General features: G+C 38.3%; 1 pseudogene; it reads left to right on the top strand.

The window, feature by feature from the left end:
• Nucleotides 1-1,485: 1,485 nt before the first annotated feature.
• On the top strand, nt 1,486-2,392 carry LOC124985715 (ferritin heavy chain-like; annotated as a pseudogene).
• The last annotated feature ends 5,666 nt before the right edge of the window (nt 2,393-8,058 follow it).

Genomic DNA, 8,058 nt, shown 5'->3' with positions numbered 1-8,058 from the left:
TGTTGATTCCTCCATATAAGAAAAGATCTCTATTTTCCTGGGGGTAGTAGATAGGGAGGTCTTCATCTCTCTTGGTTTGAGGACTTTAATCAAGGTACTTAGGGGTCTGGTACTTAATTACAAAATCTAGTCCAAAATCACCTGGGAGTTTTCATGCACATTAAACTTGGTATAAGATTCCAGAATCCTAAGGTGTAGGATGATAATTTATTAAACACTTAATGTACAATGGATGCATGATAAAGGCTCTATTTATTATCTCATTAATAATGGCACATAAGCACAGAATGAGTGTCCATTCAATTGAACTACATGTCTTATAATAGTAAAACCTTCCTCAGGGTTTTAGTTTTAACCAGTTATTTGTATAAATGTACATAATGGTTGTATTTCTTTTTTGTTACTGGATATTGACTGTTTAGCTTCTCTTCACAATGTTGAGAGTATGAGACTCAAAAATAATTATCGAAGGCTCTTTTCCTATAACTGGAGGTGCTTTTAAGCATTAATGATGCATTTGAAGTGTTCTTATTTGGTGTTTGGAGAACAAACTGTTCTAAAAAATGTGAGCTCCTGGCACCATTGTTCCTTCTGGGATTTTGCTCAGCTCCTTAATTAAGTCATTTTCATTTTAATCAAATTGTTGCTTGGAGCTATGATAATACCATAGGAAGTCCTAGTATGAATCTCACTCTGTCCTTTACATGGCTGATACTCCATTTTGAAATTCAATCCATGGGTTTGTCTCCCTTCACTGACTTCTGTGAAAGTTAAACATTAACAAGCATTAAATTGTTACTTGCTAACTTGCTGTTTTAAGAGGAGTCCAAAAGTCAACAAAATGGAAATGTTTTCTGAGTGAAACTTGCTTATAATATTTAACTTCCAGTTTATTTCTGGAACCAGATCTACAAGGATATTCCCCCCAACTGTGCGGAATTATTTAAATATGGATATTTTTCACTGGCCTCCACTTCAGTGCCTCTTATCATGGTTGCGTATGGAATAACCTTGGGAGATTTCTGAAGGTCTAAATCTGCAGCTCCTAACCACAGCTCTAGTTAATGAATATCTAGGGTGTAGGCTGAACATCTGTATTTTAAAACAGGACCCACTGGCATCACTTACCACCAGCTCACTGAATGAGTTTTGTACCCAGTCAGGTTTAAGAACTACTGCCTTGAACAATGAAATGGTCCCAGCTGATCAAAAAGTGGAGGTGAGCCATGTCTTTACAAATTAGAAATTCAGAAGTATGCCCTGGAGAACACCTACATCAGAATCTGTTGAAACTTGTTTAAAAGGCCAATTTCTGGAACCTAACCTGTATCTGAAATTTAATGTCTCAAAAGTCTCTGCTTCTATCAGGGTCTCCAAGGGATCTGCTTGCCCAATGAACTTTTAGAACTCTCTAGATGAATGACCAAACACCTAGATGGATATTTTGTTTAATTTGCGGACCATATTTAATTCCATCTCTGATCTATGGAAACCGTTAGAACCTTTCTAAGAAATTGTTCTCAAAAGACGTTCTTAGCCCAGAGTCGCCGCGGTTTCCTGCTTCAACAGTGCTTGGACGGAACCGGGCGCTCGACCCACACACAGGCGGGCGCTCAGAGCCAGCAGCCCTTCCCCACCTACTCACAACGCCCTCGACCCCCGAGGTCTCCGCCGCCGCTCCAGCTCCGCGCAGCCGCCCGCCATAACGACCGCGTCCCCCTCGCAGGTGCGCCAGCACTACCACCAGGACTCGGAGGCCCCCATCAACCGCCCGGTCAACGTGGAGCTCCACGCCTCCTATGTCTACCTGTCCATGTCTTACCACTTTGACCGTGATGATGTGGCTTTGAAGAACTTTGCCAAATACTTTCTTCACCCATCTCATGAGGAGCGGGAACGTGCTGAGAAACTGACGAAGCAGCAGAACCAAGGAGGTGGCCCGATCTTCCTTCAGGATATCAAGAAACCAGACTGACAACTGGGAGAGTGGGCTCGATGCAATGGAATGTGCTTTGCACTTCGAGAAAAGTGTGAATCAGTCACTTCTGAAACTGCACAAACTGGCTACTGACAAAAATGACCCCCACTTGTGTGACTTCATTGAGACTCATTACCTGGATTACAGGTGAAATCCATCAAAGAATTGGGTGACCATGTAACCAGCTTGCGCAAGGTGGGAGCCCCAGAATCTGGCATGGCAGAGTCTCTTTGACAAACACACCCTGGGAGACAGTGATAATGAGAGCTAAACCTCAGGCTGACTTCCCCATAGCTATGGAAGTGACTTCCCTGGTCACCAAGGCAGTGCATGCATGTTGGGGTTACCTTCACCTTTTCTATAAATTATACCAAAACATCCACTTACGTTCTTTAATTTGTACCATTCCTTCAAATAAAGAAATTTGGTACACCCCCCACCAAAAAAAAGAAATTGTTCTCAAAAATTTTAATATCGAGTACCCTTTAGTGAAATTTGCAAATCCTCTCTAGAAAATTTCACATAGACATATATGCATATTTGTGAAATGTATATTTCTTGGTGAAATGCATATAGTAGTAAAATAAAACTGAATCAGAGGCTAGAGAGGAGATGTTAGAAGTGTTAAAGAGAGGAAAGGATACAAAATAGTCATCTATCTATGTGGGAGAGAAAATAAACTAGAAAAAAATTTGGATTAGTGCACATCACTACAGTTCAAGTTAGTACTTTGAGCACTCTTAGCAGGGTTTACTCACCTTTGCCCTTCTTGAGTCTGTCATAATAAATGAATGCTGATGATTCTTGCCCTCTGAGTATTAATGAATCACTGTGGTCAACAAATCCATTTCTCTTCCTGGTGACAGCTGCTGTACAGTCAAGTCAGGTGGATGCAATTCACTGATTAGACATTGTCATGTTTGCTCAGATTTTCTGGGGGTTTATGTTGCTGTGAAAATAAAGCCTTAAATTCACATTTTAGTAACAAATAACTATTCTGTTTGCATTGTGAAATTTTAATTATATTACTAGAGAATAGTTGTTCAATGTGTGTCTTTTATTGGTGATGCTCTGTTTTCTAGCTTACTAGACATTTACTTTACTTCCAGATAATTACTGTGGCTTAGATTTTAATGTCCTAATTAACTATCCTTATTGGCTTTGTGGCAAGAACCGCAGCATAACAATTATTTCTTACAAAAACATGCTTGATAATAGAAATATTAAACCCATTCACCTGCAGAGAGAAGAGAAAGGCAAAGCAGGCATAATCAGTTAGGTTTGGTCCCTGAACTTAATTTTTTTTAAGCCCAGGCACGTGGACCAGTAATGTGTGTCATGGTGAGACATCTTCACCAAGGCAGCTGTCTTGGCTGGACAGCTTCTTTTCAATCAAAACATTCAAGCCCCAGACACTTTTTAAAACTGCCAAGAGAAACACAAAGATGCCCCTATTTCTCAAATAGTCTTTATTCAGTCATGAACCTCTGATGTTTATTTGTTGTGATGATTTAATTAGCCAACCTACAGGCACTTCTCAGCACCTCCCACATGTCCACATTGTTTTGTTTATCAGTCAAGATAGGGTAGACTCTTCTGTGGTCATAAATAAGCCTCCAAATCTCAGAGGCTAATACAATAAAGGTTTATTTCCCACTGCACAGATTGGGTTGCATTCTTCATCTTTTAGCTACTCAGTCTGAGTTAAGGGGCCTCTAACATTGCCATGGTATGGGAAGAAGCCCCTAAAAAGGTTAAGCAGGATGGATTTAGCTAATGTTATTATTATCTATAGTATATTATCTATTTATTTAGCTAATATATACTATTATCCATAGTATGCAGACCAGAATCCATGACCTTAACTAACTCTGGATATTGGGAAGCAGAAGAATGTGGTTAGATAATCCTAGTGGTCTGTTATTGTACTGTGTCAGGTGATAAGAAGGAACACAAGGAAGAAGGCAGCTAAGTCCTTATCCCTGAGATTTTAACCTATTAGGGTGGTAAAAGGGAGGCAATTGATATTCACGAAGTACTTCTTCATGGCAGGTACTTTGCTAGAGATATTCTAATATTTTAGTTCATTTATATAACACTAGAGTTATCATTTATTCATCAACTATTGAGCAGCAACTATTTTCTAGACACTGATATATATGTTGTATTTCAAAGACATTAAAGACTCATTGCCACTTCTCAAAGAGAAAGGAGGAAGACAAGTAAAAATGCCTAGCCAATTCAACATAGAATGATAAGTACTATGACAGGAGTATTAATTTCCTATGGTCACTGTAATAAAATCCCAGAACCTGGGTGCTTTAGATCAACAGAAAAGTATTCTCTCCAAGTTCTGGAGGTTAGGAGTCTGAAATCAAGGTGTAAACAGGGTCACATTCCATCTAAACAGAATCTTCCCTTGCCTCTTCTTAGCTTCTAGTGGTAGCTATAAATCCTTGGCATTGTCTTAAGAATGCATACTCCAAACTTCATCTCTGTCATTATATAGAATTCATCCTGTGTATCTCTGCCTTCATATGATGTCTTTTTCTTCTTATAAAGAGGTCAGTCATATTGCATTAAGGCCTACCCTAAGGACTTCGTCTTAACTTGATTATACCTGCAAATATCCTATTTCCAAATAAAGTTGTTTTCAGATTCACAGGATTTCAACATATTTTTAAGGGGACACAATTTTACCCATAATAAATGATAAGTCAAGAATGCTAGGAAAATTCACAGGAGCGACATTTTGGTCAGCAAAATTTCCTAGAGGATATAATGTGTAAGTTAAGTACCCACAACCCAGCAATGGACAGTCAAGAAAAATCATGGAAGGAAAGCATTCCAGGCAGAGCAACCAGCATGTATAAGGGCCCAGCAATAACGTAGAATCTGATGCACTGTAGGAGCAATTTAGTTCAACTGGAGAAGAATTTCAAGATAACTGTAATGATTAATTTTGTATCACCTTGCCTAGATTAAGTAAAAGATGCCAGACAGCAAATCAAACTATTATTTCTGGGTATGTCTATAAGAGTGTTTTTACAAGAGATTAAATTCAAATGAGTGAAGAAGATAGATCTACCCTCACAAGATGTATGGGGGCATCATCCAATCCCCTGAGGACCCAAATAGTACTAAAAGGTGGATGAAGGGCAAATTCTCTCCTTGATCTGAGACATCCATCTGTGCCTTCTATCAGTATTGCAGCTCTGGGTTCTTAGGTCTTCAGACTCTGGATTTCACCATAGCAATGCTCCCCACTCCTGCTATCCTGTTCTCAGGACTTTACCCAAGTTCTTAAGTCTTCAACCTTAGACTGGGAGTTACAGCCCTGGCCTCCCTAATTCTTAGGCCTTGGGATTTGAACTGAGTTATACCACCAGCTTTCTGGTTCTCCAGATGGCAGAATGTGGGGAATTTGTTGGTCTCCAGAACCACATGCACCAATTCCTATAATAAATCTTCTTCCTATCTTATCTATCAGCTATCTTAATGGTTTTGATTATCTAGAAAATTCCAACTTATATAATGGGAATGTAGAAAGAGATGGGACTGGAGTGATGAAAAGGGACTTAATCACGAAGACTTTTGAACAGGTTGATAACATTATCAACATTGTCAGAGCCTAAAAGTTAAGCAGGGAAGTGAGAGTATCAAGAGAAGTAACAGTATGAGAATTTAAGAAAGATCATCCTGGTTGTAGAATAGAGCAATTACTGAATGGACAAGGTTGGGTTTAATAAATTATAATAATCTAGGTAAGAAGGGGTTTTAATCTAAGAATGGTAGCAAGAGTTGTGAAGAAATGTAGATAGATTCTGGAGATTATTAGGAAAAAAAATTATACTTTAGGAAGATGACTCCTAGTTTCTGGCCAGATGGAGATCCATAATTTAGTAAGAAGGAAAATGAAGGAAGATTACTAGTTTGATTAGATGGGGCTAGGGAGAGAGTGGGTGGACTGAAAGTGAGAAATATCCTGAGTTGTTGACACCCGTGAAACATGACATAGGGAACCCAGACAGTAAGATTTCAATGTAGAATAAAATTTTTATCCTCTTTAAATCACATCCTATTGCCTATCAAAGCTTCACTAGCAAAATTCTAGTAGAAAACAAAAATTCCAGCATATACTATTCAGTATTAAGAATAACAGGAGTTCAATAAATGTAAGGTTCTTATGATCCAAAAAAAAAAGTCTTGTATAAGGAGACAAAGAGTCAAACTAGGTTTTTTAATGACAAAATTTGGAGAACCAAGGAAAGCAAAGGCATTTATTAGGTTGGGACGATAGCAGGAGGAAAGTTCAAGAGAAAGATAGAGCCCAGCCTCCTGGGGGCGGACAGTTCAAACTGAGAATCAGTGAAAGAGAAGATTGGAAGGGACAGTGAAGACAAGGAATAGAGGACTTAGCAGTCAAACTGTAAGATCTTTACAGTGTTGTAGTACCCAAATGACACTGCCTTCTCTTGAAAACACCCCTGCTGCCTATGAGGAGAACTATCACACCACATAATGAATAAAGGAATGAATGGCTATTTAGGGATCATCAAATCACTAAGATTTCCTTTTGATCCATGAGTCAGCAGTTTCATTTATACTTTTTAATGAGTGTCTTCTTTCAAGAAGACAATGAAGCTACATTTTTAGGAAAGAAAAAGATTATTTACCTTTTTAGTAGTGAGGATTCTTGTCTCAGGGGAAGCACCATGGAAATAATCCTCTGCCATAAATTGGGATATTGTGATTCTTAAACATTAATGAGCTTTATGTCTTTGATCTCTAGGGCTTTCCAGGTTCTGGGTTCTTAAAACACCAGGTCCTCTTTAAGGTCCCTTGCAGCTATATTATCTTATGAATCCCTCTTGATCTTTATGAGCCATGGCTGATGTATAAGTTGCCTCAGTTTACTCAGATCAAATGATTCAGAGGATTGTAAATAGCTGACTTCAAATTATACTACAAAGCTATAGTAACCAAAACTGCATGGTATTAGCATAAAAACAGATACATAGATCAATGGTATAGAATAAGTTTGTAAGGATGGAAAGACTGCTATGAAAAACTCTTACTCCTCAAGACAGTTTTATACTACTTAACACTGGGAAATTTTAATCAAGATCCTCAGTGTCAAATGAATTCTCTTCAGAGCTGAGCACAGTCTGGAAAAGATTTTCCATTTCCAAATGGGTTCAGTTACATCTTTTCCTTTTAACTCTGAATTAACAGTAAGTGGCCTTCTGTTAACAGAAGTTTTACAATAAATTTACAATTTGCAGTGAGCACATTTGGACTTAATTAACCATTCTGTATGATAGAATATAGGTACATATTCGCAGCACATATTATGAGTCACAGCTTATTTTATGAACATTTCCCACCCTGCATTCCCACCCAGCCTAGGGCAGGCTAAACCAGACAGTGCTAAACTAACTCATCACACTTTCTCCTCAGGTGTCAAGGTATGTGTGTCTGTATAGGGTGAGCTTCTAAAGTGCAAATTCCTAGTCCCTACTTTCAGGTATTTTGATTGAATGGGTTTGAGTCAGGATGCTAGAAACTTTAACACCCAACCCAGCATAAATGTCCTTTGTCCTCTAGCTTTCTCTCAAACTCCCCCCCACCCGCCTATATTTTTTGGGTGCATTACAGTTGTACATAATGGTGGGATTTGTTGTTACATATTCATACATGCACATGATACAAAAATATAAATTGTTCAATATTATTCCCCAGTATTCCTCCTTTCTCTCCTCTCTTCCCTCTCTCTGGTTCAATTTTCATGAATCCTCCAAAAACTTTCTTTACCTTTTTTCCTCTCTAGCTTCTATGTACAACTCTTGGCCTTCTTAGTTTTGGCTTATTTCACTTAACATAATGGTCTCAAGTTTCTTCCATCTTCCCGCAAGTGACATAATTTCATATTTTTTTTAACTGAATGAAAATCCATTTTGTATATATACCACATTTTCTTTATCCATTCATCTGTCGATGGATACCAAGGTGTTTTAGTCAGCTTTTTCACTGCTGTGACTAAATGATTTGACCAGTACAATTATATAGGAGGAAAAATT

The sequence above is a fragment of the Sciurus carolinensis genome, chromosome 5, assembly GCF_902686445.1.
Source record: "Sciurus carolinensis chromosome 5, mSciCar1.2, whole genome shotgun sequence".
Lineage (NCBI taxonomy): Eukaryota > Metazoa > Chordata > Mammalia > Rodentia > Sciuridae > Sciurus > Sciurus carolinensis.
This window is presented reverse-complemented; position numbering and strand designations above follow the sequence as displayed.